The sequence below is a fragment of the Scyliorhinus torazame genome, chromosome 4, assembly GCF_047496885.1.
Source record: "Scyliorhinus torazame isolate Kashiwa2021f chromosome 4, sScyTor2.1, whole genome shotgun sequence".
Lineage (NCBI taxonomy): Eukaryota > Metazoa > Chordata > Chondrichthyes > Carcharhiniformes > Scyliorhinidae > Scyliorhinus > Scyliorhinus torazame.
Genome location: NC_092710.1, coordinates 23,828,360 through 23,855,181, shown reverse-complemented (window position 1 = coordinate 23,855,181; position 26,822 = coordinate 23,828,360). Strand labels below are relative to the sequence as shown.

Genomic DNA, 26,822 nt, shown 5'->3' with positions numbered 1-26,822 from the left:
AGCACGCCCTCAGTACTGACCCTCTGGCAGTGCAGTACTCCCTCAGTACTGACCCTCTGACTGTGCAGCACTCTCAGTACTGACCCTCTGACAGTGCAGCACTGCCTCAGTACTGACCCTCTGACAGTGAAGCACTCCCTTAGTACTGACCGTCTGACAATGCAGCACCCTCTCAGTACTGACCCTCTGACAGTGCAGCACTCTCTCAGTACTGACCCTCTGACAGTGCAGCACTCTCTCAGTACTGACCCTCTGACAGTGCAGCACTCTCTCAGTACTGACCCTCTGACAGTGCAGCACTCCATCAGTACAGACCCACTGACAGTGAAGCACTCCCTCAGTACTGACCCTCTGACAGTGCAGCGCTCCCTCAGTACTGACCATCTGACAATGCAGCACTCCCTCAGTACTGACCCTCTGACAATGCAGCACTCCCTCAGTACTGACCCTCTGACAGTGCAGTACTTACTCTGCACTGACCCTCTAACAGTGCAGCACTCCCTCAGTGCTGACCCTCTGACAGTGCGGCACTCCCTCAGTACTGACCCTCTGACAGTGCAGCACTCCCTCAGTACTGACCGTCTGACAATGCAGCACCCCTTCAGTACTGACCCTCTGACAGTGCAGCACTCCCTCAGTACTGACCGTCTGACAATGCAGCACCCCCTCAGTACTGACCATCTGACAGTGCAGCACTCCCTCAGTCCTGACCCTCTGACAGTGCAGCACTCCCTCAGTACTGACCCTCTGACAGTGCACCACTTCCTCTGCACTGACCCTCTGACAGTACAGCATCCCTCAGTACTGACCCTCTGGCAGTGCAGTACTCCCTCAGTGCTGACCCTCTGACTGTACAGCACTCTCAGTACTGACCCTCTGACAGTGCAGCACTGCCTCAGTACTGACCCTCTGACAGTGCAGCACTCCCTCAGTACTGACCGTCTGACAATGCAGCACCCCCTCAGTACTGACCCTCTGACAGTGCAGCACTCCCTCAGTACTGACACTCTGACAGTGCAGCACTCCCGCAGTACTGACCCTCTGACAGTGCGGCACTCCCTTATGACTGACCCTCTGACAGTGCAGTACTTCCTCTGCACTGACCCTCTGACAGTGCAGCACGCCCTCAGTACTGACACTCTGGCAGTGCAGTATTCCCTCAGTACTGACCCTCTGACTGTACAGCACTCTCAGTACTGACCCTCTTACAGTGCAGCACTCCCTCAGTACTGACCCTGACAGTGCAGCACTCCCTCAGTACTGACCCTCTGACAGTGAAGCACTCCCTCAGTACTGACCATCTGACAACGCAGCACTCCCTCAGTACAGACTCTCTGACAGTGCAGTACTCCCTCATTACTGACCCTCTGACAGTGCAGCACTCCCTCAGTACTGACTCTGTGACAGTGCAGCACGCCCTCATTACTGACCCTCTGACAGTGCAGCACTTCCTCAGCACTGACCCTCTGACAGTGCAGCCCTCCCTCAGGACTCACCTTCCGACTGTGCAGCACTCCCTCAGTACTGACCCACCGACAGTGCAGCACTGCCTCAGTACTGACCATCTGACAGTGCAGCACTCCCTCAGTAATGACCCTCTGACAGTGCAGCACTCCCTCAGTCCTGACCCTCTGACAGTGCAGCACTCGCTCAGTACTGACCCTCTGACAGTGAAGCAGACCCTCAGTTCTGACCGTCTGACAATGGTGCTCTCCCTCAGTACTGTCCCTCTGACAGTGCAGCACTGCCTCAGTTCTGACCCTCTGACAGTGCAGCACTTCCTCTGCACTGACCCTCTGACAGTGCAGCACTGCCTCAGTTCTGACCCTCTGACAGTGCAGCACTTCCTCTGCACTGACCCTCTGACAGTACAGCACTCCCTCAGTACTGACCCTCTGACATGCAGCACTCCCTCAGCACTGACCGTCTGACAGTGCAGCACTGCCTCAGTACTGACCCTCTGACAGTACAGCACTCCCTCAGTACTGATCCTCTGACAGTGCAGCACTCCCTCAGTACTGACCCTCTGACAGTGCGCCACTCACTCAGTACTGACCCACTGACAGTGCAGCACTGTCTCAGTACTGACCATCTGACAGTGCAGCACTCCGTCAGTACTGACCCTCTTACAGTGCAGCACTCCCTGAGTACTGACCCTGTGACAGTGCAGCATTCCATCAGTACTGACCCTCTGACAGTGGAGCACTCCCTCAGTACTGACCGTCTGACAATGCAGCACTCCCTCAGTACTGAACCTCTGACAGTGCAGCACTCCCTCAGTACTGACCCTCTGACAGTGCAGCACTCCCTCAGTACTGACCCTCTGACAGTGCAGCACTCCCTCAGTACTGACCCTCTGACAGTGCAGCACTCCCTCAGTACTGACCATCTGACAATGCAGCACTCCCTCAGTACTGACCCTCTGACAGTGCAGCGCTCCCTCAGTACTGACCCTCTAACGGTGCAGGACTCCCTCAGTGCTGACCCTTGACAGTGCAGCTCTGCCTCAGTACTGACCCTCTGACAGTGAAGCACTCCCTCAGTACTGACCATCTGACAATGCAGCACTCCCTCAGTACTTAACCTCTGACAGTGCAGCACTCCCTCAGTACTGACCCTTTGACAGTGAAGCACTCCCTCAGTACTGACCATCTGACAATGCAGCACTCCCTCAGTACTGACCCCCTGACTGTGCAGCACTCCCTCAGTGCTGACCCTCTGACAGTGCAGCACTCCCTCTGTACTGACTCTCTGACAGTGCAGCACTCTCATTACCGACCCTCTGACAGTGCAGCACTCCCTCAGTACTGACCCTCTGACAGTGCAGCACTCCCTCAGTACTTACCCTCTGACAGTGCAGCACACCCTCAGTACTGACCCTCTGACAGTGCAGCACTCCCGCAGTACTGACCCTCTGACAGTGCAGCACTGCCTCAGTACTGACCCTCTCACAGTGCAGCATTCCCTCAGTACTGACCCTCTGACAGTGCAGCACTCCCTCAGTACTGACCCTGTAACAGTGCAGCATTCCGACAGTACTGATCCTCTGACAGTGGAGCACTCCCTCAGTACTGACCGTCTGACAATACAGCACTTCCTCAGTACTGACCCTCTGACAATGCAGGCACTCTCTCAGTACTGACTCTCTGACAGTACAGCGCTCCCTCATTATTGACCCACTGACAGTGCAGCACTCCCTCAGTACTGACCCTCTGACAGTGCAGCCCTCCCTCAGGACTCACCTTCCGACTGTGCAGCACTGCCTCAGTACTGACCATCTGACAGTGCAGCACTCCCTCAGTTCTGACCGTTGACAATGGTGCTCTCCCTCAGTACTGACCCTCTGACAGTGGAGCACTCCCTCAGTACTGACCCTCTGACAGTGAAGCACTCCCTCAGTACTGACCGTCTGGCAATGCAGCACTCCCTCAGTGCTGACCCTCTGACAGTGCAGCACTCCCTCAGTACTGACCCACTGACAGTGCAGTACTCCCTCAGTACTGACCCTGTGACAGTGAAGCACTCCCTCAGTACTGACCCTCTGACAGTGCAGCACTCCCTTAGGTCTCACCTTCCCACAGTGCAGCACTCCCTCAGTACTGACCCTCTGACAGTGCAGCACTCCCTCAGTACTGACCCTCTGACAGTGCGGCTCTCCCTCAGTACTGACCCTCTGACAGTGCAGCACTCCCTCAGTACTGACCCACTGACAGTGCAGGACTGCCTCAGTACTGACCCTCTGACAGTGAAGCACTCCCTCAGTACTGACCCTCTGATAGTGCAGGACTTCCTCAGCACTGACCCTCTAACAGTGCAGCCCTCCCTCAGGACTCATCTTCCGACTGTGCAGCACTCCCTCAGTACTGATCCACTGACAGTGCAGCACTGCCTCAGTACTGACCATCTGACAGTGCAGCACTCCCTCAGTACTGACCCTCTAACAGTGCAGCCCTCCCTCAGGACTCATCTTCCGACTGTGCAGCACTCCCTCAGTACTGATCCACTGACAGTGCAGCACTGCCTCAGTACTGACCATCTGACAGTGCAGGACTGCCTCAGTACTGACCCTCTGACAGTGAAGCACTCCCTCAGTACTGACCGTCTGACAATGCAGCAACCCCTCAGTACTGACCCTCTGACAGTGCAGCACTCTCTCAGGACTGACCCTCTGACAGTGCAGCACTCCCTCAGTAGTGACCCTCTGACAGTGCGGCACTCACTCATTACTGACCCTCTGACAGTGCAGTACTTCCTCTGCACTGACCCTCTGACAGTGCAGCACGCCCTCAGTACTGACCCTCTGGCAGTGCAGTACTCCCTCAGTACTGACCCTCTGACTGTGCAGCACTCTCAGTACTGACCCTCTGACAGTGCAGCACTGCCTCAGTACTGACCCTCTGACGTGAAGCACTCCCTTAGTACTGACCATCTGACAATGCAGCACCCTCTCAGTACTGACCCTCTGACAGTGCAGCACTCTCTCAGTACTGACCCTCTGACAGTGCAGCACTCTCTCAGTACTGACCCTCTGACAGTGCAGCACTCTCTCAGTACTGACCCTCTGACAGTGCAGCACTCCATCAGTACAGACCCACTGACAGTGAAGCACTCCCTCAGTACTGACCCTCTGACAGTGCAGCGCTCCCTCAGTACTGACCATCTGACAATGCAGCACTCCCTCAGTACTGACCCTCTGACAATGCAGCACTCCCTCAGTACTGACCCTCTGACAGTGCGGCACTCCCTCAGTACTGACCCTCTGACAGTGCAGCACTCCCTCAGTACTGACCGTCTGACAATGCAGCACCCCTTCAGTACTGACCCTCTGACAGTGCAGCACTACCTCAGTACTGACCGTCTGACAATGCAGCACCCCCTCAGTACTGACCCTCTGACAGTGCAGCACTCCCTCAGTCCTGACCCTCTGACAGTGCAGCACTCCCTCAGTACTGACCCTCTGACAGTGCACCACTTCCTCTGCACTGACCCTCTGACAGTACAGCATTCCTCAGTACTGACCCTCTGGCAGTGCAGTACTCCCTCAGTACTGACCCTCTGACTGTACAGCACTCTCAGTACTGACCCTCTGACAGTGCAGCACTGCCTCAGTACTGACCCTCTGACAGTGCAGCACTCCCTCAGTACTGACCGTCTGACAATGCAGCACCCCCTCAGTACTGACCCTCTTACAGTGCAGCACTCCCTCAGTACTGACACTCTGACAGTGCAGCACTCCCGCAGTACTGACCCTCTGACAGTGCGGCACTCCCTCATGACTGACCCTCTGACAGTGCAGTACTTCCTCTGCACTGACCCTATGACAGTGCAGCACGCCCTCAGTACTGACACTCTGGCAGTGAAGCACTCCCTCAGTACTGACCATCTGACAATGCAGCACTCCCTCAGTACTGACCCTCTGACAGTGCAGCACTCCCTCAGTACAGACTCTCTGACAGTGCAGCACTCCCTCATTACTGACCCTCTGACAGTGCAGCACTCCCTCAGTACTGACCCTCTGACAGTGCAGCACTCCCTCAGTACTGACTCTGTGACAGTGCAGCACGCCCTCATTACTGACCCTCTGACAGTGCAGCACTTCCTCAGCACTGACCCTCTGACAGTGCAGCCCTCCCTCAGGACTCACCTTCCGACTGTGCAGCACTCCCTCAGTACTGACCCACCGACAGTGCAGCACTGCCTCAGTACTGACCATCTGACAGTGCAGCACTCCCTCAGTAATGACCCTCTGACAGTGCAGCACTCCCTCAGTCCTGACCCTCTGACAGTGCAGCACTCGCTCAGTACTGACCCTCTGACAGTGAAGCAGACCCTCAGTACTGACCCTCTTACAGTGCAGCACTCCCTGAGTACTGACCCTGTGACAGTGCAGCATTCCATCAGTACTGACCCTCTGACAGTGGAGCACTCCCTCAGTACTGACCGTCTGACAATGCAGCACTCCCTCAGTACTGAACCTCTGACAGTGCAGCACTCCCTCAGTACTGACCCTCTGACAGTGCAGCACTCCCTCAGTACTGACCCTCTGACAGTGCAGCACTCCCTCAGTACTGACCATCTGACAATGCAGCACTCCCTCAGTACTGACCCTCTGACAGTGCAGCGCTCCCTCAGTGCTGACCCTCTGACAGTGCAGCGCTCCCTCAGTACTGACCCTCTAACGGTGCAGGACTCCCTCAGTGCTGACCCTTGACAATGCAGCTCTGCCTCAGTACTGACCCTCTGACAGTGCAGCACACCCTCAGTACTTAACCTCTGACAGTGCAGCACTCCCTCAGTACTGACCCTCTGACAGTGCAGCACTCCCTCAGTACTGACCCTTTGACAGTGAAGCACTCCCTCAGTACTGACCATCTGACAATGCAGCACTCCCTCAGTACTGACCCCCTGACTGTGCAGCACTCCCTCAGTGCTGACCCTCTGACAGTGCAGCACTCCCTCAGTACTGACTCTCTGACAGTGCAGCACTCTCATTACCGACCCTCTGACAGTGCAGCACTCCCTCAGTACTGACCCTCTGACAGTGCAGCACTCCCTCAGTACTTACCCTCTGACAGTGCAGCACACCCTCAGTACTGACCCTCTGACAGTGAAGCACTCCCGCAGTACCGACCCTCTGACAGTGCAGCACTGCCTCAGTACTGACCCTCTCACAATGCAGCATTCCCTCAGTACTGACCCTCTGACAGTGCAGCACTCCCTCAGTACTGACCCTGTAACAGTGCAGCATTCCGACAGTACTGATCCTCTGACAGTGGAGCACTCCCTCAGTACTGACCGTCTGACAATACAGCACTTCCTCAGTACTGACCCTCTGACAATGCAGGCACTCTCTCAGTACTGACTCTCTGACAGTACAGCGCTCCCTCATTATTGACCCACTGACAGTGCAGCACTCCCTCAGTACTGACCCTCTGACAGTGCAGCACTCCCTCAGTCCTGACCCTCTGACAGTGCAGCCCTCCCTCAGGACTCACCTTCCGACTGTGCAGCACTGCCTCAGTACTGACCATCTGACAGTGCAGCACTCCCTCAGTTCTGACCGTTGACAATGGTGCTCTCCCTCAGTACTGACCCTCTGACAGTGGAGCACTCCCTCAGTACTGACCCTCTGACAGTGAAGCACTCCCTCAGTACTGACCGTCTGGCAATGCAGCACTCCCTCAGTGCTGACCCTCTGACAGTGCAGCACTCCCTTAGGTCTCACCTTCCCACAGTGCAGCACTCCCTCAGTACTGACCCTCTGACAGTGCAGCACTCCCTCAGTACTGACCCTCTGACAGTGCGGCTCTCCCTCAGTACTGACCCTCTGACAGTGCAGCACTCCCTCAGTACTGACCCACTGACAGTGCAGGACTGCCTCAGTACTGACCCTCTGACAGTGAAGCACTCCCTCAGTACTGACCCTCTGATAGTGCAGCACTTCCTCAGCACTGACCCTCTAACAGTGCAGCCCTCCCTCAGGACTCATCTTCCGACTGTGCAGCACTCTCTCAGGACTGACCCTCTGACAGTGCAGCACTCCCTCAATAGTGACCCTCTGACAGTGCGGCACTCCCTCATTACTGACCCTCTGACAGTGCAGTACTTCCTCTGCACTGACCCTCTGACAGTGCAGCACGCCCTCAGTACTGACCCTCTGGCAGTGCAGTACTCCCTCAGTACTGACCCTCTGACTGTGCAGCACTCTCAGTACTGACCCTCTGACAGTGCAGCACTGCCTCAGTACTGACCCTCTGACAGTGAAGCACTCCCTTAGTACTGACCGTCTGACAATGCAGCACCCTCTCAGTACTGACCCTCTGACAGTGCAGCACTCTCTCAGTACTGACCCTCTGACAGTGCAGCACTCTCTCAGTACTGACCCTCTGACAGTGCAGCACTCTCTCAGTACTGACCCTCTGACAGTGCAGCACTCCATCAGTACAGACCCACTGACAGTGAAGCACTCCCTCAGTACTGAACCTCTGACAGTGCAGCGCTCCCTCAGTACTGACCATCTGACAATGCAGCACTCCCTCAGTACTGACCCTCTGACAATGCAGCACTCCCTCAGTACTGACCCTCTGACAGTGCAGTACTTCCTCTGCACTGACCCTCTAACAGTGCAGCACTCCCTCAGTACTGACCCTCTGACAGTGCGGCACTCCCTCAGTACTGACCCTCTGACAGTGCAGCACTCCCTCAGTACTGACCGTCTGACAATGCAGCACCTCTTCAGTACTGACCCTCTGACAGTGCAGCACTCCCTCAGTACTGACCGTCTGACAATGCAGCACCCCCTCAGTACTGACCCTCTGACAATGCAGCACTCCCTCAGTCCTGACCCTCTGACAGTGCAGCACTCCCTCAGTACTGACCCTCTGACAGTGCACCACTTCCTCTGCACTGACCCTCTGACAGTACAGCATCCCTCAGTACTGACCCTCTGGCAGTGCAGTACTCCCTCAGTACTGACCCTCTGACTGTACAGCACTCTCAGTACTGACCCTCTGACAGTGCAGCACTGCCTCAGTACTGACCCTCTGACAATGCAGCACTCCCTCAGTACTGACCGTCTGACAATGCAGCACCCCCTCAGTACTGACCCTCTGACAGTGCAGCACTCCCTCAGTACTGACACTCTGACAGTGCAGCACTCCCGCAGTACTGACCCTCTGACAGTGCGGCACTCCCTCATGACTGACCCTCTGACAGTGCAGTACTTCCTCTGCACTGACCCTCTGACAGTGCAGCACGCCCTCAGTACTGACACTCTGGCAGTGCAGTATTCCCTCAGTACTGACCCTCTGACTGTACAGCACTCTCAGTACTGACCCTCTTACAGTGCAGCACTCCCTCAGTACTGACCCTGACAGTGCAGCACTCCCTCAGTACTGACCCTCTGACAGTGAAGCACTCCCTCAGTACTGACCATCTGACAATGCAGCACTCCCTCAGTACTGACCCTCTGACAGTGCAGCACTCCCTCAGTACAGACTCTCTGACAGTGCAGCACTCCCTCATTACTGACCCTCTGACAGTGCAGCACTCCCTCAGTACTGGCCCTCTGACAGTGCAGCACTCCCTCAGTACTGACTCTGTGACAGTGCAGCACGCCCTCATTACTGACCCTCTGACAGTGCAGCACTTCCTCAGCACTGACCCTCTGACAGTGCAGCCCTCCCTCAGGACTCACCTTCCGACTGTGCAGCACTCCCTCAGTACTGACCCACCGACAGTGCAGCACTGCCTCAGTACTGACCATCTGACAGTGCAGCACTCCCTCAGTAATGACCCTCTGACAGTGCAGCACTCCCTCAGTCCTGACCCTCTGACAGTGCAGCACTCGCTCAGTACTGACCCTCTGACAGTGAAGCAGACCCTCATTTCTGACCGTCTGACAATGGTGCTCTCCCTCAGTACTGACCCTCTGACAGTGCAGCACTGCCTCAGTTCTGACCCTCTGACAGTGCAGCACTTCCTCTGCACTGACCCTCTGACAGTGCAGCACTGCCTCAGTTCTGACCCTCTGACAGTGCAGCACTTCCTCTGCACTGACCCTCTGACAGTACAGCACTCCCTCAGTACTGACCCTCTGACATGCAGCACTCCCTCAGCACTGACCGTCTGACAGTGCAGCACTGCCTCAGTACTGACCCTCTGACAGTACAGCACTCCATCAGTACTGATCCTCTGACAGTGCAGCACTCCCTCAGTACTGACCCTCTGACAGTGCGCCACTCACTCAGTACTGACCCACTGACAGTGCAGCACTGTCTCAGTACTGACCATCTGACAGTGCAGCACTCCCTCAGTACTGACCCTCTTACAGTGCAGCACTCCCTGAGTACGGACCCTGTGACAGTGCAGCATTCCATCAGTACTGACCCTCTGACAGTGGAGCACTCCCTCAGTGCTGACCGTCTGACAATGCAGCACTCCCTCAGTACTGAACCTCTGACAGTGCAGCACTCCCTCAGTACTGACCCTCTGACAGTGCAGCACTCCCTCAGTACTGACCCTCTGACAGTGCAGCACTCCCTCAGTACTGACCATCTGACAATGCAGCACTCCCTCAGTACTGACCCTCTGACAGTGCAGTGCTCCCTCAGTGCTGACCCTTGACAGTGCAGCTCTGCCTCAGTACTGACCCTCTGACAGTGCAGCACACCCTCAGTACTTAACCTCTGACAGTGCAGCACTCCCTCAGTACTGACCCTCTGACAGTGCAGCACTCCCTCAGTACTGACCCTTTGACAGTGAAGCACTCCCTCAGTACTGACCATCTGACAATGCAGCACTCCCTCAGTACTGACCCCCTGACTGTGCAGCACTCCCTCAGTGCTGACCCTCTGACAGTGCAGCACTCCCTCAGCACTGACTCTCTGACAGTGCAGCACTCTCATTACCGACCCTCTGACAGTGCAGCACTCCCTCAGTACTGACCCTCTGACAGTGCAGCACTCCCTCAGTACTTACCCTCTGACAGTGCAGCACACCCTCAGTACTGACCCTCTGACAGTGCAGCACTCCCGCAGTACTGACCCTCTGACAGTCCAGCACTGCCTCAGTACTGACCCTCTCACAGTGCAGCATTCCCTCAGTACTGACCCTCTGACAGTGCAGCACTCCCTCAGTACTGACCCTGTAACAGTGCAGCATTCCGACAGTACTGATCCTCTGACAGTGGAGCACTCCCTCCGTACTGACCGTCTGACAATACAGCACTTCCTCAGTACTGACCCTCTAAAAATGCAGGCACTCTCTCAGTACTGACTCTCTGACAGTACAGCGCTCCCTCATTATTGACCCACTGACAGTGCAGCACTCCCTCAGTACTGACCCTCTGACAGTGCAGCACTCCCTCAGTCCTGACCCTCTGACAGTGCAGCCCTCCCTCAGGACTCACCTTCCGACTGTGCAGCACTGCCTCAGTACTGACCATCTGACAGTGCAGCACTCCCTCAGTTCTGACCGTTGACAATGGTGCTCTCCCTCAGTACTGAGCCTCTGACAGTGGAGCACTCCCTCAGTACTGACCCTTTGACAGTGAAGCACTCCCTCAGTACTGACCGTCTGGCAATGCAGCACTCCCTCAGTGCTGACCCTCTGACAGTGCAGCAGTCCCTTAGTACTGACCCACTGACAGTGCAGTACTCCCTCAGTACTGACCCTGTGACAGTGAAGCACTCCCTCAGTACTGACCCTCTGACAGTGCAGCACTCCCTTAGGACTCACCTTCCCACAGTGCAGCACTCCCTCAGTACTGACCCTCTGACAGTGCAGCACTCCCTCAGTACTGACCCTCTGACAGTGCGGCTCTCCCTCAGTACTGACCCTCTGACAGTGCAGCACTCCCTCAGTACTGACCCACTGACAGTGCAGGACTGCCTCAGTACTGACCCTCTGACAATGAAGCACTCCCTCAGTACTGACCCTCTGATAGTGCAGCACTTCCTCAGCACTGACCCTCTAACAGTGCAGCCCTCCCTCAGGACTCATCTTCCGACTGTGCAGCACTCCCTCAGTACTGATCCACTGACAGTGCAGCACTGCCTCAGTACTGACCATCTGACAGTGCAGCACTCCCTCAGTACTGAATCTCTTACAGTGCAGCACTGCCTCAGTACTGACCCTCTGACAGTGCGGCTCTCCCTCAGTACTGACCCTCTGACAGTGCAGCACTCCCTCAGTACTGACCCACTGACAGTGCAGGACTGCCTCAGTACTGACCCTCTGACAGTGAAGCACTCCCTCAGTACTGACCCTCTGATAGTGCAGCACTTCCTCAGCACTGACCCTCTAACAGTGCAGCCCTCCCTCAGGACTCATCTTCCGACTGTGCAGCACTCCCTCAGTACTGATCCACTGACAGTGCAGCACTGCCTCAGTACTGACCATCTGACAGTGCAGCACTCCCTCAGTACTGAATCTCTTACAGTGCAGCACTGCCTCAGTACTGACCATCTGACAGTGCAGCACTCCCTCAGTACTGACCCTCTGACAGTGCAGCACTCCCTCAGTACTGATCCTCTGACAGTGCAGCACTCCCTCAGGAAGAGGGAGGCGGCCAGGGAAATAAGTAGAGTGGTTGATGGGGAGGGGAGCAGAGTGGAGGACCCGGCAGGACTGAATAAGGTATTTTGGGACTTCTACAGTAAGCTGTACTCTCCAGAACCCCCGGAAGAGCCGGAGGAGATGAAAAGGTTCCTGGATGGACTAACCTTCCCAAAAGTAGGCAGGGGACTAGTGGACAGGCTGGGGCCCCCGATTAGAGCGGAGGAGGTATTGGGGGACCTAAAGGCCATGCAGTCGGGGAAAGCCCGGGACCGGATGGATACCCAGTAGAGTTTTACAAGAAGTTCTCGGAGATAGTGGAACCGGTCCTGACAAGGGTTTTTAATGAGGCAAGGGACAGAGGGACCCTGCCACCGACGATGTCACAAGCCACCATCTCGCTGATACTAAAGCGGGACAAGGACCCGGAATCCTGCGGGTCATACAGGCCAATCTCCCTGATCAATGTGGATGCCAAGCTCCTGGCCAAGGTCCTGGCGATTCGAATTGAGGACTGCGTACCGGAGGTGATTGGGGACGATCAGACAGGGTTTGTGAAAGGCAGGCAGCTGACAGCTACCTTGAGAAGATTGCTTAATGTGATCATGATGCCCCAGACAGGCAAGGAGGTGGAGCTAGTGGTGGCAATGAACGTTGAGAAGGCCTTCGACCGGGTGGAGTGGGACTATTTGTGGGAGGAGCTTGGACGGTTTGGGTTCGGGGAGGGACTGGTTCATTGGGTCAGACTATTGCACCAGGCCCCAAAAGCTAGCGTTAGGACGAACAGGATAATGTCAGATTATTTCAGACTACACCGCGGGACCAGACAGGGGTGCCCACTCTCCCCGTTGCTGTTCGCGCTGGCCACAGAGCCGTTTGCGATGGCGTTGAGAGCTGCAAAGGGGTGGAAGGGAATGACTAGGTGGGGGGGGGGGGGGGTGGAGCATAGGGTCTCTCTCTATGCGGACGACCTGCTCCTGTACGTGTTGGACCCACTGGCCGGGATGGAAAATATACTGGAAACATTGAGGCAGTTCGGCCGGTTTTCAGGGTACAAATTAAATATGGCCAAGAGTGAGATGTTTGTGGTGCAGGCAAGGGGCCAGGAGAATAGACTGAAGGAGCTGCCATTTAGGCTGGTGCAGGAAAGTTTCCGGCACTTGGGGATACAGGTGGCACGAGACTGGGGCAGGTTGCATAAGTTAAATTTGACTATGGTGGTGGAACAAATGAAGAGGGAGTTTCGGAGATGGGATGCACTCCCGCTGTCACTGGCGGGGAGGGTGCAGACTGTAAAGATGACAATCGTCCCTAGATTTCTGTTCATCTTCCAGTGCCTCCCGATCTTTATCCCACGGTCCTTCTTCAAAAGGACTGGCAAAATCATCATGAGTTTTGTCTGGGCGGGAAAATCCCCGCGGGTGAAGAAGGCGATGCTTGAAAGGAGCCGCAGCGAGGGGGGACTGGCATTGCCGAGTCTGATCAACTACTACTGGGCGGCTAACATAGCCATGTGATAAGGAAGTGGATGGTGGGTACGGGGTCTATCTGGGAGCGATTGGAGGCGGCTTCGTGCAGGGGCACCAGTTTGGCAGCCCTGGTCACGGCTCCCCTACCGCTGTCGCCGGCCAGGTACTCCACCAGCCCGGTAGTGGGGGCGGCCCTGCGGATATGGGGCCAATGGGAGGAGGCATGGGGGGGGGGCGCGGGGGGTGCGTCTGTTTGGGCTCCAATCTGATAACCATCAATTCGCCCCCGGGAACATGGATGGAGGGTTTCGAACATGGCGGCGGGCGGGGGTGGGGAGGGTGGGAGATATGTTCCTGGAGGGGAGCTTTGCGAGTTTGAGGGGCTTGGAGAAGAAATTTGGGCTGGTAAGTGGAAATGACTTTAGGTACTTACAGGTGCGGGACTTTGTACGCAGACAGGTCCCATTCTTCCCACGCCTCCCGCCAATAGGGATCCAGGACAGAATAGTCTCTAGAGGAGAAGGAGGAGAGGGTAGAGTCTCGGATATCTACAAGGTGCTCATGAAGGGGGAAGAGTCCCAGACGGAGGAACTGAAACTCAAATGGGAGGAGGAGGTTGGCGGGGAGATGGAGGACGGGCTGTGGGCGGAAGCTCTGAGTGGGGTAAATTCAACCGCAACATGTGCCAGGCTCGGCTAGATTCAATTTAAGGTCGTTAACCGGGCCCACATGACGGTGACTCGGATGAGCAAATTCTTTGGGGTAGAGGACAAGTGCGCTAGATGCGCGGGAGGACCAGCGAACCATGTTCACATGTTTTGGGCATGTCCTAAGCTTAGGGGGTACTGGGAGGGATTTGCGGGGGTCATGTCCCGGGTGCTGAAAACAAGGGCGGTGATGAGTCCAGAGGTGGCAATTTTCGGGGTTTCGGAAGGCCCGGGAGTCCAGGGGGAGAAAGAGGCAGATGTTCTGGCCTTTGCTTCCCGAAAAGCCCGGCGGCAGATACTGCTGGCATGGAGGGGCTCAAAACCCCCGAAGACTGAACTATGGCTTTCGGACATATCAAGTTTTCTGGGTATGGAAAAAATTAAGTTCACTTTGAGGGGATCTGTACTGGGGTTCGCCCGAAGGTGGCAACCATTCATCGACTTCTTCGCGGGAGAGTGAACGTCAGCAGGAGGGGGGGGAGATTAGGGTAGAGTAGGAGGGATAAATAGGCGGGTAGTGTCGAGGGGAGAGGAGCGGGCATGTGCAGAATGGTTTGATTGAAGTAGTGGTTTTATATTGATGATTTTATATTGATGTTTGCACATTTCTGTTAGCTGTAACTGTTTACAATGCCAAAAAAATACCTCAATAAAATTGTTTGTTAAAAAAAAGAAAAGGAAGAGAAGAGAGATGCCAAAACGAGAATGGGAGCCAAATGCTCCGCCAGCATTTTGGGACCACCCTTGAAGTCCTAAACCTTTCACCCACTTCCCGGAAATGGTGCCTCTCAATTCTATCAGGATTAAAGTAAAGATACTAAACAACCAATATTCCCATCATAAACAGGGAGAAGAAAAGACCGCCACCTAGCACACAGCACAGCTATCATAAATGAAGTCCCTGTGATTCTTAAGGAAAAAACATTTGAGATAGTGCTCAATTATTAACACCTCCCAACAACCTGATAAATAGTATAAGATCAGACAAGATGCATTATAACAGGGAGAAAGTCCAATTATTTAAACGAGCTGCAGACGGTTAGTCCAAAGCCTCGCCTTCTGTGGACATCACATAGACCAAGGCAGCAGGCAGATTATCGAATGTCTGCATGGAGTGGTGGGATATCACCTTCAGAGTTGCAGGATAAAGCAGGGCAGATTCACTCCATCTGCATTGAGCTGTTTTCTAACTTCCTCGAAGCCTCTACGCTTCTGCTGTGTCGCCACCGAGAACCCCTGGAAAAATGAGATTGTCACATCCTCATGGAGCCAGGTCCGGATCTATGAACTTGTGAAAGGGAATGATTACGGGCCTGGGATGTTCATAGTTCCTAGGCCTCAAAGACACAGACGGTCAATACTGAGGGAGTGTTGCATCTTCTCGGGACATACTATATGGCCTAGGATTAGGTAAGCATGTGCTGCATAAACTTGACAAAAGAAGGATCAAAAAATGAGCAGAGCCAGAGCCTGTGGAAAAGCTGTTATTCCCGTGAACGCATCACGTGATCACCCGAAGTGGACATTTAACAGAACCATTCATCAATGAGTGGGAACTGCTACAGCAGCAACATTGGCAATAAATTTATGATACTTGCCAAATGATCCAGAGATGAGGAGAATTTTGTAAGGGCCACGAAGAATCCAGCACGAGTTTTAAGGATACAAAGTAATAACATTTATTTACTATAACATATATACATAACAGTAGCAGTAACTTCCCTTGCTATATACTCCTTCCTCCTGGTTCCTGAACTGACCAGCTTATTTATACAAGGAGTTTCTCCGCCCCCCTCATTGGGGAAGCTCACAGGAATGTGGGATAGTCATTAGTCCCCAGCCAATGGTAAGTAGGCAGGTTATAACATCCCTCCCCCACAAAGTCCAAGGAATCCACCGAAGACCCTGGCGAAGGAAGGCGTTGGACTCGTTTGGCCGCAGGCCGGACGCCATTTGCACGCGGCGCTGGATCAGGCGGCGTGTAATGAGACGGAGACCGGCGCTTCCGTGATGAACGGCGCGGTTGTACATCCACGGCCCGTGGACCCGAGGATTCCCCCTCTGATGCATCCTGTGTCTCCATCTCGGAGTCAGAGTCTGCTGCCTCCGTCATGTCAGCGTCTCTATCTCCATTCGGTCCCGTAACGACCTGCGCAGGCTTCGAGTGAGGCACCAGTGGAAGATTGTGAGGACTACCTTCCCTTGTCTCTGGTCTCTGCGGCTGTTGAAATGAGCTCCGGGGACGGGGAATCTTTTGAGGGGATGATCTTCTGGACCGAACGTGGTCTACCTGTTTTCACTGGAGACGACCCTGGGCTTGCACTTGGTAAGATATAGGGCCCGTTTGGCGAAAGATTGCTCCAGGAACCCATTGGCCACCACCAGCAAAATTCCGAACGAATACTGGGTCACGGGCGCAAACTGCCAAATCGGACGATGCCGAGAAAATCCCTGTCCCTGCCGTTCTTGTGTGCGGCGTACTTTTGTGCCAATGTCCGGGGAAACCATACTAAGGTGGGTGCGAAGTCTCCGGCCCATTAGGAGTTCTGCGGGAGCTACCCCAGTCACTGCATGGGGGGTGGTCCTGTACGTAAACAAAAAGCGAGCCAGTCTCGTGTCCATTGATCCGGAAGACTGCTTCTTTAGGCCTCTTTTGAATGTCTGCACTGCGCGCTCTGCCAACCCATTTGAAGCCGGGTGGTATGGGGCAGTGCGGATATGGTGGATGCCGTTCATCTTTGTGAACCTAGAAAACTCCTCACTCGTGAATGGAGTGCCATTATCCCTGACCAGCACCTCGGGGAGGCCCAGCGTACTAAACGATAAACGCATCTTTTCAATTGTTGCACAGGACGTTGTCCCCTGCATCTTATGCACCTCTAGCCATTTGGACTGGGCGTCAATTAGTAGAAGGAACATGGATCCTTGAAAAGGGCCTGCAAAATCTGCATGCAAGCGTGCCCAAGGCCGCCCTGGCCATTCCCAGTGATGTAGGGGCGCGGCCGGCGGAGGCTTCTGATGCTCCTGGCAAATGGAGCAGTTTTGGGCCACCTTCTCAATGTCGGTGTCGAGGCCTGGCCACCAGACATAACTCCGGGCCAACATTTTCATTTTGGTCACGCCTGGATGCCCATTGTGCAAGTCTGATAGTATCAGCTCCTGACCTTTTTCAGGGACAATCACACGTGTCCCCCACAAGAGGATGCCGTCTTCCACCTCACCGGTCGTGGGGGTCGACATGGGGCCGGTCGATAAAGGCAATCGGCTCAGTGCGTCGGCATTTGCTATCTGCGTACCTGGTTTGTGCTCCAGAGAATACTCGTATGCAGCAAGCAACAAAGCCCAGCGCTGGATCCGTGCAGAAGCAATGGGCGGTATTGGCTTATCCTCTCTGAAAAGTCCCAGCAGGGGCTTATGATCAGACACGATAGTGAAATGGCGGCCGTACACGTACTGGTGGAAGCGTTTCACCGCAAAAACCACTGCCAGGCCCTCCTTCTCGATCTGCGCGTACTTTTTCTCCGCTGCAGTCAATGTGCGGGAGGCGAAGCTATCGGTCGCTCGGCCCCGTTCTCCATCTTGTGGGACAGGACGGCCCCAATACCATACGGGGATGCATCACATGTGATGAGCAAAGGCTTTCCAGGATCATAGTGGGTTAGTAACCCAGACGACGATAATTGTTGCTTTACCCGCCGGAAAGCGGTTTCTTGTGGCTGACCCCAAACCCAGGTGTGATTTTTCTTTAGCAGAAGGTGCAAAGGGACCAGCGTAGTTGCCAGATTGGGGAGGAACTTCCCGTAATAGTTTACGAGACCGAGAAAAGAAAGAAGATGCGAAGTGTCAGTCGGGGTGGGGGCATGTTGAATTGCACGCACCTTCTCTGCGGCGGGGTGCAGACCTTCGCGGTCCACCCGATAACCTAGGTAGACTACTTCCTTTGCCTGAAATACGCACTTTGTGCGACGTAAACGGACTCCAGCCTCCGAAAGGCGTCTAAGGACAGCCTCCAGATTTTCCAAATGTTCTTGCTCCGACGTCCCTGTAATCAAAACGTCATCTAGGTAGACAGCCACATGTGGTAAACCTCTCAAAATGCCCTCCATAACACGTTGAAAAATTGCGCAGGCAGAGGATACTCCAAAGGGCAACCGTGTATATTCATACAGGCCCCGGTGTGTATTAATCGTTACATATGGTGTGGAGGCAGGGTCCAGCTCCAACTGCAGATAGGCGTGACTCATATCTAATTTTGTGAACGAGAGTGCACCTGCAAGTTTCGCGTAGAGATCCTCTATGCGAGGCATTGGATATCGGTTGAGTCGGGAAACTGTATTCACTGTAAGTTTATAGTCGCCACACAAGCGAACTGTGGCATCTGGCTTCATTACAGGTACAATTGGTGCTGCCCAGTCAGCAAAACAGACGGGCCTGATAATACCCAAACTCTCCAAATGGGTGAGCTCCCCTTCTACCTTCTCGAGCAAGGCGTAAGGCACTGGGCGCGCCTGGAAATAGCGCGGCATGGCTCCTAGTTCAACTTGGATACGGGCTACGGACCCTTTTATTTTCCCCAAACCAGGCTGGAATACATCTGGGTATCGTCCTAGCACCTCAGTCAACCCTCCAGAAACTGTTTGGAGGATGTGCTGCCATTGCAACCGCAAATGGCGCAACCAGTCCCGACCCAACAGGCTGGGCCCATGGCCGCGCACCACGATAAGTGGGAAACGCCCCTCCTGGCGTCCATAGACAACAGGGGTCATTGTAGTTCCTGCAATGTCCAGTGGTTCCCCCGTGTAGGTGGCCAACCTGGCCTGTGAGACAGTTAATGTAAGGGTCTGTATACCCTGCTTGATGCGTTCGAATGTCCTCTGGGCGATCACGGAGACCGCTGCGCCAGTATCCAACTCCATCTCAAGCGGGTGGCCATTGACCCATACTGTCACCTTAATGGGGGCCACACGGGGAGCTGCCACACAATGCAGCTGCAGGCAGTCGTCCTCCGTCTCCACGTCCTCAGGAGTAGTCGCCGCAGGTTCATCCACATGGAAGGTACGGCCTTTGGGCTGGTCCCAGTTACGGCCCCTGGGCTGGTCCCAGTTTCGGTCGGAACGACGGCGCCTCTGGCGTCCCCAGGACCGCCGTCCACGACGGGGTCGGCGCCTACAAGTCTGACACGGACATGGCTCCTCATCCATTGGCTCTGGAGAAGGCTCCCTTAGGGGAGGAATGTCCGATGGCCACTGGCGTCGGTCTGGACGTTGCCTCGCCCAAGGTACCGCAGGAGTGCGGGGGGACATTTTTGGACGGAAAGGGTTGCGCCCCAAGGCATGCACTTCCATTCTCTGCAGCTCCTGTACTCCTCGCTCTGCGCTCTCTCGGGACAAGACTATTTGAATGGCCTGTTGAAAAGTCAATGTTGGCTCCGCTAACAACTTTCTCTGGGTGGCTGCATTGTTAATACCGCAAACCAAACGGTCGCGTAACATTTCTGACAAGGTCTCACCATAGTCACAGTACTCCGCAATCCTGCGTAGCCTGGATAGAAAATCGGCAAGGGATTCTCCAGGGGTCCTCTCAGCGGTATTAAACCGGTAATGCTGGACTATCGTGGACGGGGTTGGGTTAAAGTGTTGCCCCACTATATTCACAAGTTCATCAAACGTTTTGGTGTCCGGCGCAGCTGGGTACGTAAGGCTCCTAATCACCCCAAACGTATGCGGGCCGCAGGCGGTGAGCAATATGACCACCTGGTGCTCGTTTTCGGTGATATTGTTTGCCCGGAAATAGTAACGCATCCGTTGTGTGTACTGGTTCCAGCTTTCCAGCGCAGCATCAAAAACATCCAAACGTCCGTACAGAGGCATGGTATAATAGAAAACAACTTCCAACCTGTATCCAACAAAAATCCAGGGAGGTGGCTTCAGCAGTGTAGACAGCTATTCACTTTTACCTTCGTCGCCAGTTTTGTAAGGGCCACGAAGAATCCAGCACGAGTTTTAAGGATGCAAAGTAATAACATTTATTTACTATAACATATATACATAACAGCAGCAGTAACTTCCCTTGCTACCTTCTCCTTCCACCTGGTTCCTGAACTGGCCAGGTTATTTATACAAGGAGTTTCTCCGTCCCCTCATTGGGGAAGCTCATGCTCCCACAGGATTATGGGATAGTCATTAGTCCCCAGCCAATGGTAAGTAGGCAGGTTATAACAGAGAACTATTTCTATTCATCACGTTGATGTGATCTGCAATACGTTGTCTGAAATAGAAGCAAATGAAAAGGATTTGGACAAATAATCGAAGAGGATACTTACACAGGTTTAGCAGAAAGAGTAGGGGAGACAAAGTCATTGTGCAATGGGCTGAATGGCCACTTTCTCTGTCGTGCTGTTTCTCAACCTATTCCTTGGAACTGCTTGTTGGTTAAAGCAATGATTTCCTCTCACGGACATCTACACATTCTGGCAGTGATCTCCAGGCACCACAATGGAGATTGTGTCTCAGCTTTCACTGGAACAGATGAGCTGCAGGGCAACAAACCGGTTTTTGATAAATAGCCTGCGTAAACATGTTCTCTGCCCCAAGGTTTTATTCAGCAGTTCTGCATTCCTCACATACTCCTTTAATGATCAGACTTGGGCGTGTCAGGAAATATTAGGACAAATGCACCGTCTCCTCTCTCAGGTGGATTGGGAAAGATCCCACATCCTGAGCAAACGGTCTGGTTGAGCGGGTCTCTGTAGCGCACAAAGACTCCATGAGATGAATAGAGTGAAGTCGATGAGGCTTTATTAAGCGTGTCTGTTCCCCCGCAGCTCGATAGTAAACTGGCCTGCGGGGGAAGACTCCGGCTTCTTATACTCCGCCTTCAGGGCGGAGCTTGAGGTCAACGGCCAACCAGGACCCGGGATCTGTCAGCCAATGACATTAGGGCTTCCAGTCCCACATGACCCCCAATACATACTACCACATTCACCCCTTGTCAAAAATGAACCCGGCGGGGTGATGCTTCGTATGGTGGTAAGGGTTTACAGGGCTGGTCCTGGGAGGATAGAACATTCACATGGCAATACAGTATTGGACAATTTCGTCCTGTTGCAACTATTTACAGAGGGTATAGGAAAGAAAAGCAAAATGTTCTTTGAACAGTCCATCTTTGTTTTACATCGACGCCACGAGTCGGTCGGGCGGTCTGGTCGTCCGTGTCGATCGCCTCGGCCCCGGCGGTGGTGGTGGTGCTTGTACCAGTGTTGTCGCCTCCAGGAGCCGTACGGTTTCAGCTGTCGGTGCAAAGGGGAGGGGGACCGATCCTCCTGGGAAGGAGGCGGTCGCGGGGTGCGGCGGTGGCAGGAAGGGGGGCGGTTGGGTTGATGGTGTCGGGGGGGTGTGCGTGTTGCCGGCGGGCGCCAGATCCCGCAGGGAGACCGTGTCCTGTCGGCCGTCGGGGTACTCCACGTAGGCGTACTGGGTTTGCGTGGAGGAGGTGAACCCTTTCGACCAACGGGTCCGCCTTATGTGCCCGCACATGCTTTCGGAGCAGGATGGGTCCTGGGGCCGCCAGCCAGGTCGGCAGCGACGTTCCAGAGGAGGACCTCCTAGGGAAGACAAGGAGACGCTCGTGAGGCGTTTGATTAGTGCTCGTACATAATAACGACCGGATGGAATGGAGAGCGTCCGGGAGGACCTCCTGCCACCGTGAAACTGGGAGATCCCTGGACCGTAGGGCCAGTAGGACGGCCTTCCAGACCGTGCCGTTCTCCCTTCCTACTTGCCCGTTCCCCCGGGGGTTGTAGCTGGTCGTCCTGCTTGAGGCTATGCCCTTGCTGAGCAGGAACTGGCGCAGCTCGTCACTCATGAAAGAGGACCCCCTGTCGCTGTGGACGTATGCGGGGTAACCGAACAGTGTGAAGATGCTGTTCAGGGCTTTAATGACTGTGGCCGCGGTCATGTCAGAGCAGGGAATGGCAAAAGGGAAGCGGGAGTATTCGTCCACTACATTAAGAAAATATGCGTTGCGGTCGGTGGAGGGGAGGGGCCCTTTGAAATCGAGACTGAGGCGTTCAAAGGGGCGGGAAGCCTTAATCAGGTGCGCTCCATCTGGCCTGAAAAAATGCGGCTTGCATTCCGCGCAGATGTGGCAGTCCCTTGTGACTGTACGGACCTCCTCTAAAGAGTATGGGAGATTGCGGGACTTGATGAAGTGGTAAAACCGAGTGACCCCCGGGTGGCAGAGGTCCTCGTGGAGGGTTTGGAGGCGGTCAATTTGTGCGTTGGCACATGTGCCGCGGGATAGGGCATCGGACGGCTCGTTCAGCTTTCCGGGACGGTACAAGATCTCATAGTTGAAGGTGGAGAACTCGATCCTCCACCTTAAGATCTTGTCATTTTTAATTTTGCCCCGCTGTGCATTATCGAACATGAAAGCTACCGACCGTTGGTCAGTGAGGAGAGTGAATCTCCTGCCGGCCAGGTAATGCCTCCAATGTCGCACAGCTTCCACTATGGCTTGGGCTTCCTTTTCCACTGAGGAGTGGCGGATTTCTGAGGCGTGGAGGGTTCGGGAGAAAAAGGCCACGGGTCTGCCCGCTTGGTTAAGGGTGGCCGCTAGAGCTACGTCGGAGGCGTTGCTCTCGACCTGGAAGGGGAGGGACTCGTCGATGGCGCGCATCGTGGCCTTTGCGATATCCGCTTTGATGCGGCTGAAGGCCTGGCAAGCCTCTGTCGACAGAGGGAAGGTCGTGGTCTGTATTAGGGGGCGGGCCTTGTCTGCGTACTGGGGGACCCACTGGGCGTAGTACGAAAAGAACCCCAAGCACCGTTTCCGGGCTTTTGGGCAGTGCAGGAGGGGAAATTCCATGAGTGCGCGCATACGTTCGGGGTCGGGGCCTATTATCCCATTGCGTACTATGTAGCCCAGAATGGCTAGCCGGTCGGTGCTAAAAACGCACTTGTCCTCGTTGTACGTGAGGTTCAAGGCTTTGGCGGTCTGGAGGAATTTCTGGAGGTTGGCGTTGTGGTCCTGCTGATCGTGGCCGCATATGGTTACATTGTCGAGATACGGGAACGTGGCCCGCAACCCATGTTGATCAACCATTCGGTCCATCTCCCGTTGGAAGACCGAGACCCCGTTTGTGACGCCAAAAGGGACCCGTAGGAAATGGTATAATCGCCCGTCTGCCTCGAAGGCTGTGTACTTGCGGTCACTTGGGCGGATGGGGAGCTGATGGTGGGCGGACTTGAGGTCCACGGTGGAGAAGACTTTATATTGGGCAATCCGATTGACCATGTCGGATATGCGGGGGAGAGGGTACGCGTCTAGTTGTGTGTACCTGTTGATGGTCTGGCTATAGTCAATGACCATCCTTTGTTTCTCCCCTGTCTTCACTACTACCACCTGCGCTCTCCAGGGACTATTGCTGGCCTGGATTATGCCCTCCTTTAGTAGCCGCTGGACTTCGGACCGAATGAAGGTCCGGTCCTGTGCGCTGTACCGTCTGCCCCGAGTGGCGACGGGTTTGCAATCCGGGGTAAGGTTCGCAAACAAGGACGGGGGTTGCACCTTGAGGGTAGCGAGGCCGCAGATAGTGAGTGGGGGTATGGGGCCGCCGAATTTGAACGTAAGGCTCTGTAGATTACATTGGAAATCTAATCCCAGCAAGGTGGGGTCACAGAGTTGGGGAAGGACGTTAAGTTTGTAGTTTTTGAACTCCCTCCCCTGCACCGTAAGGGTAACTATGCAGAATCCCTGGATCTGTACGGAGTGGGATCCTGCAGCTAGGCAAATCTTTTGTGCGCTGGGATAGGTGGTCAAGGAACAGCGTCTTACCGTGTCGGGGTGTATAAAGCTTTCCGTGCTCCCGGAGTCGACTAGGCATGGCGTCTCGTGGCCGTTAATTAGGACCGTTGTCGTCGTCGTCTGGAGTGTCCGGGGCCGAGCCTGATCGAGCGTAATCGAAGCGAGCCGTGGTTGTAGTAGTGGAGTGGGGTCCGTTGTTGCCGTCCAAGATGGCGTCGGGGATGGACAAAATGGCCACCCCCATACATCGCACGTGGCTGGGGGGTCACAAGATGGCGGCGGGGGTGGACAAAATGGCCGCCCCCATGCGTCGTACAGGTCTGGGGCGGTCCAAGATGGCGGCGCCCCTCCTCCCCTCGTGGTGGTCGGGACCCAAAATGGCGGCGTCTGCGGGTCGCACATCGGCGCCCCTCCTCCCCTCGTGGTGGTCGGGACCCAAAATGGCGGCATCTGTGGGTCGCACATGGTGTGCTGGGGGGGCTGGGGAGCGCTAGGACCGCGAGCGCTAGGACCGCGCGGAGCTCCATCACCGCGAGCGCTAGGACCGCGAGCGCTAGGACCGCGCGGAGCTCCCTCACCGGGTACAGCGGTGGTCGGGGCCCAAGTCGGCGGCGCCGGCGGGTCAGGCGTGGGGCCGCGAGCGCAAGGACCGCGAGGAGCTCCCTCACCGGGGACAGCGGTGGTCGGGGCCCAAGTAGGTGGCGCCGGCGGGTCAGGCGTGGGGCGCGGGACGGGGGTTAGGGTGGCGTTAGGGACGCGAAAAACTCCCTCCTCTCCGTGGAGAGTGTTGGCCGGGACCCAAAGCGGTAGCGCCGGCGGCGGGTCATACATGGGCTGCGGGGAGGGGGGTTGGGGAGCGTAGGCGGCATGCAGGGCTCCCAGTTCTCCCGGGACCGCGGTGGTCGGGACCCAGAGCGGCTGCGCCTGCGGGTCGTACATGGCGTGCTGGGGGGGTTGGGGCGCATAGACTGCTTGAAGGGCTCCCTGTGCTCCCGGGACGGCGGCGACCTCGCGGGACCGGCACACAACCGCATAATGGCCCTTTTTTCCGCAGCTTTTGCAGATGGCTGCGCGGGCCGGACAGCGCTGTCGGGGGTGTTTCGCCTGGCCGCAGAAATAACAGCGGGCGCCCCCGGTGCGACTCGGCTTTTGGGCCGCGCAAGCCTGTGGGGTGTCCGACGGGGGTGGTAGGGGGTTTGCCGCGACAGGTACGTACAGGGCCCAATGGCCTGCCGCGCGGTCGGGGCCGTAGGCGCGGGTATTACGCGCGGCCACGTCTAGGGAGGCTGCTCGGGCCCGTGCCTCTGAGAGTCCTAGCGACTCTTTTTCTAGAAGTCTTTGGCGGATTTGGGAGGATTGCATACCTGCCACAAAAGCATCGCGCATTAACATGTCCGTGTGTTCGTTTGCGTTCACCGACGGGCAGCTGCAGGCTCGTCCCAAAATCAGCAGCGCGGCGTAGAACTCGTCCATCGATTCTCCGGGAGCTTGCCGTCTCGTCGCGAGCTGGTAGCGAGCGTAGATTTGGTTAACTGGGCGGACATAGAGACTTTTCAGTGCTGTGAACGCCGTCTGGAAATCGTCGGTGTCTTCAATGAGGGTGAAAATCTCCGTGCTCACCCTCGAGTGCAGGACCTGCAGTTTTTGTTCGTCTGAGACTCGGCCGGTGGTCGTTCTGATGTAGGCCTCGAAGCAAGTCTGCCAGTGTTTGAGGGCTGCTGCCGCGTTCACTGCGTGGGGGCTGATCCTCAGGCATTCTGGAATGATCCTGACCTCCATAGTCCTTTTTAGGCACGCTTAATAAATTGTAGCGCACAAAGACTCCATGAGACGAATAGAGTGAAGTCGATGAGGCTTTATTAAGCGTGTCTGTTCCCCCGCAGCTCGATAGTAAACTGGCCTGCGGGGGAAGACTCCGGCTTCTTATACTCCGCCTTCAGGGCGGAGCTTGAGGTCAACGGCCAACCAGGACCCGGGATCTGTCAGCCAATGACATTAGGGCTTCCAGTCCCACATGACCCCCAATACATACTACCACAGTCTCAATCTCTCTCTCATCTCTGAATCTGAAGGTCAGGAGCTCGAGAATAATAGAAACTCGAGCCACATAATATAGCACTTCATGCGATGGTTCAATCGTGCCCAGGTCCCTCAGTACCAAAATAATACAATACCGCTGTATCTCTTGAGTTTAACCATGCAACAATTCAGTGCTCCCTCAGTACTGACCCTCTCTCTAACAGAGAGTTGCAGGATGAAGCAGGGCAGATTCACTCCATCTGCAGTGAGCTGTTTTCTAACTTCACCGAAGCCTCTACACTTGTGCTGTGTCACCACTGAGAACTCCTGGAAAATGAGATTGTCAAACCCTCAATGCAGCCAGGTCCCACCACACCTCACCACCTCCAGAACCTTCTGGAGATCTATGAAGCTGTGAAAGGGAATGATTACGGGTCTGGGACGTTGATAGCTCCTAGGCCTCAAAGACACAGACGGTGAAAGCTGAGGGAGTGTTGCACTGTCAGGGGGTCAGTCCTGAGGGAGTGCTGCACTGTCAGAGGGTCAGGACTGAGGGAGTGCTGCACTGAGGGTCAGTACTGAGGGAGTGCTGCGCTGTCAGAGGGTCAGTACTGAGGGAGCGCTGCACTGTCAGAGGGTCAGTACTGAGGGAGTGCCGCACTGTCAGGGTCAGTACTGAGGGAGCGCTGGCACTGTCAGAGGGTCAGTACTGAGGGAGAACCGCACTGTCAGAGGGTCAGTAGTGAGGGAGCGCTGCACTGTCAGA

At 55.3% G+C, this 26,822-nt stretch overlaps 1 long non-coding RNA gene across 2 annotated transcripts in view; it reads right to left on the bottom strand.

Moving 5' to 3' along the window:
- The window catches only part of LOC140411568 (uncharacterized), a 66,802-nt gene that overhangs the window by 18,215 nt on the left and 21,765 nt on the right, over positions 1 to 26,822 (bottom strand). For both annotated transcript variants that reach the window (XR_011940866.1, XR_011940865.1), the window contains exon 2: positions 20,556 to 20,765. This is a non-coding gene — a long non-coding RNA (uncharacterized lncRNA). The remainder of the gene's footprint in view (positions 1 to 20,555; positions 20,766 to 26,822) is intronic.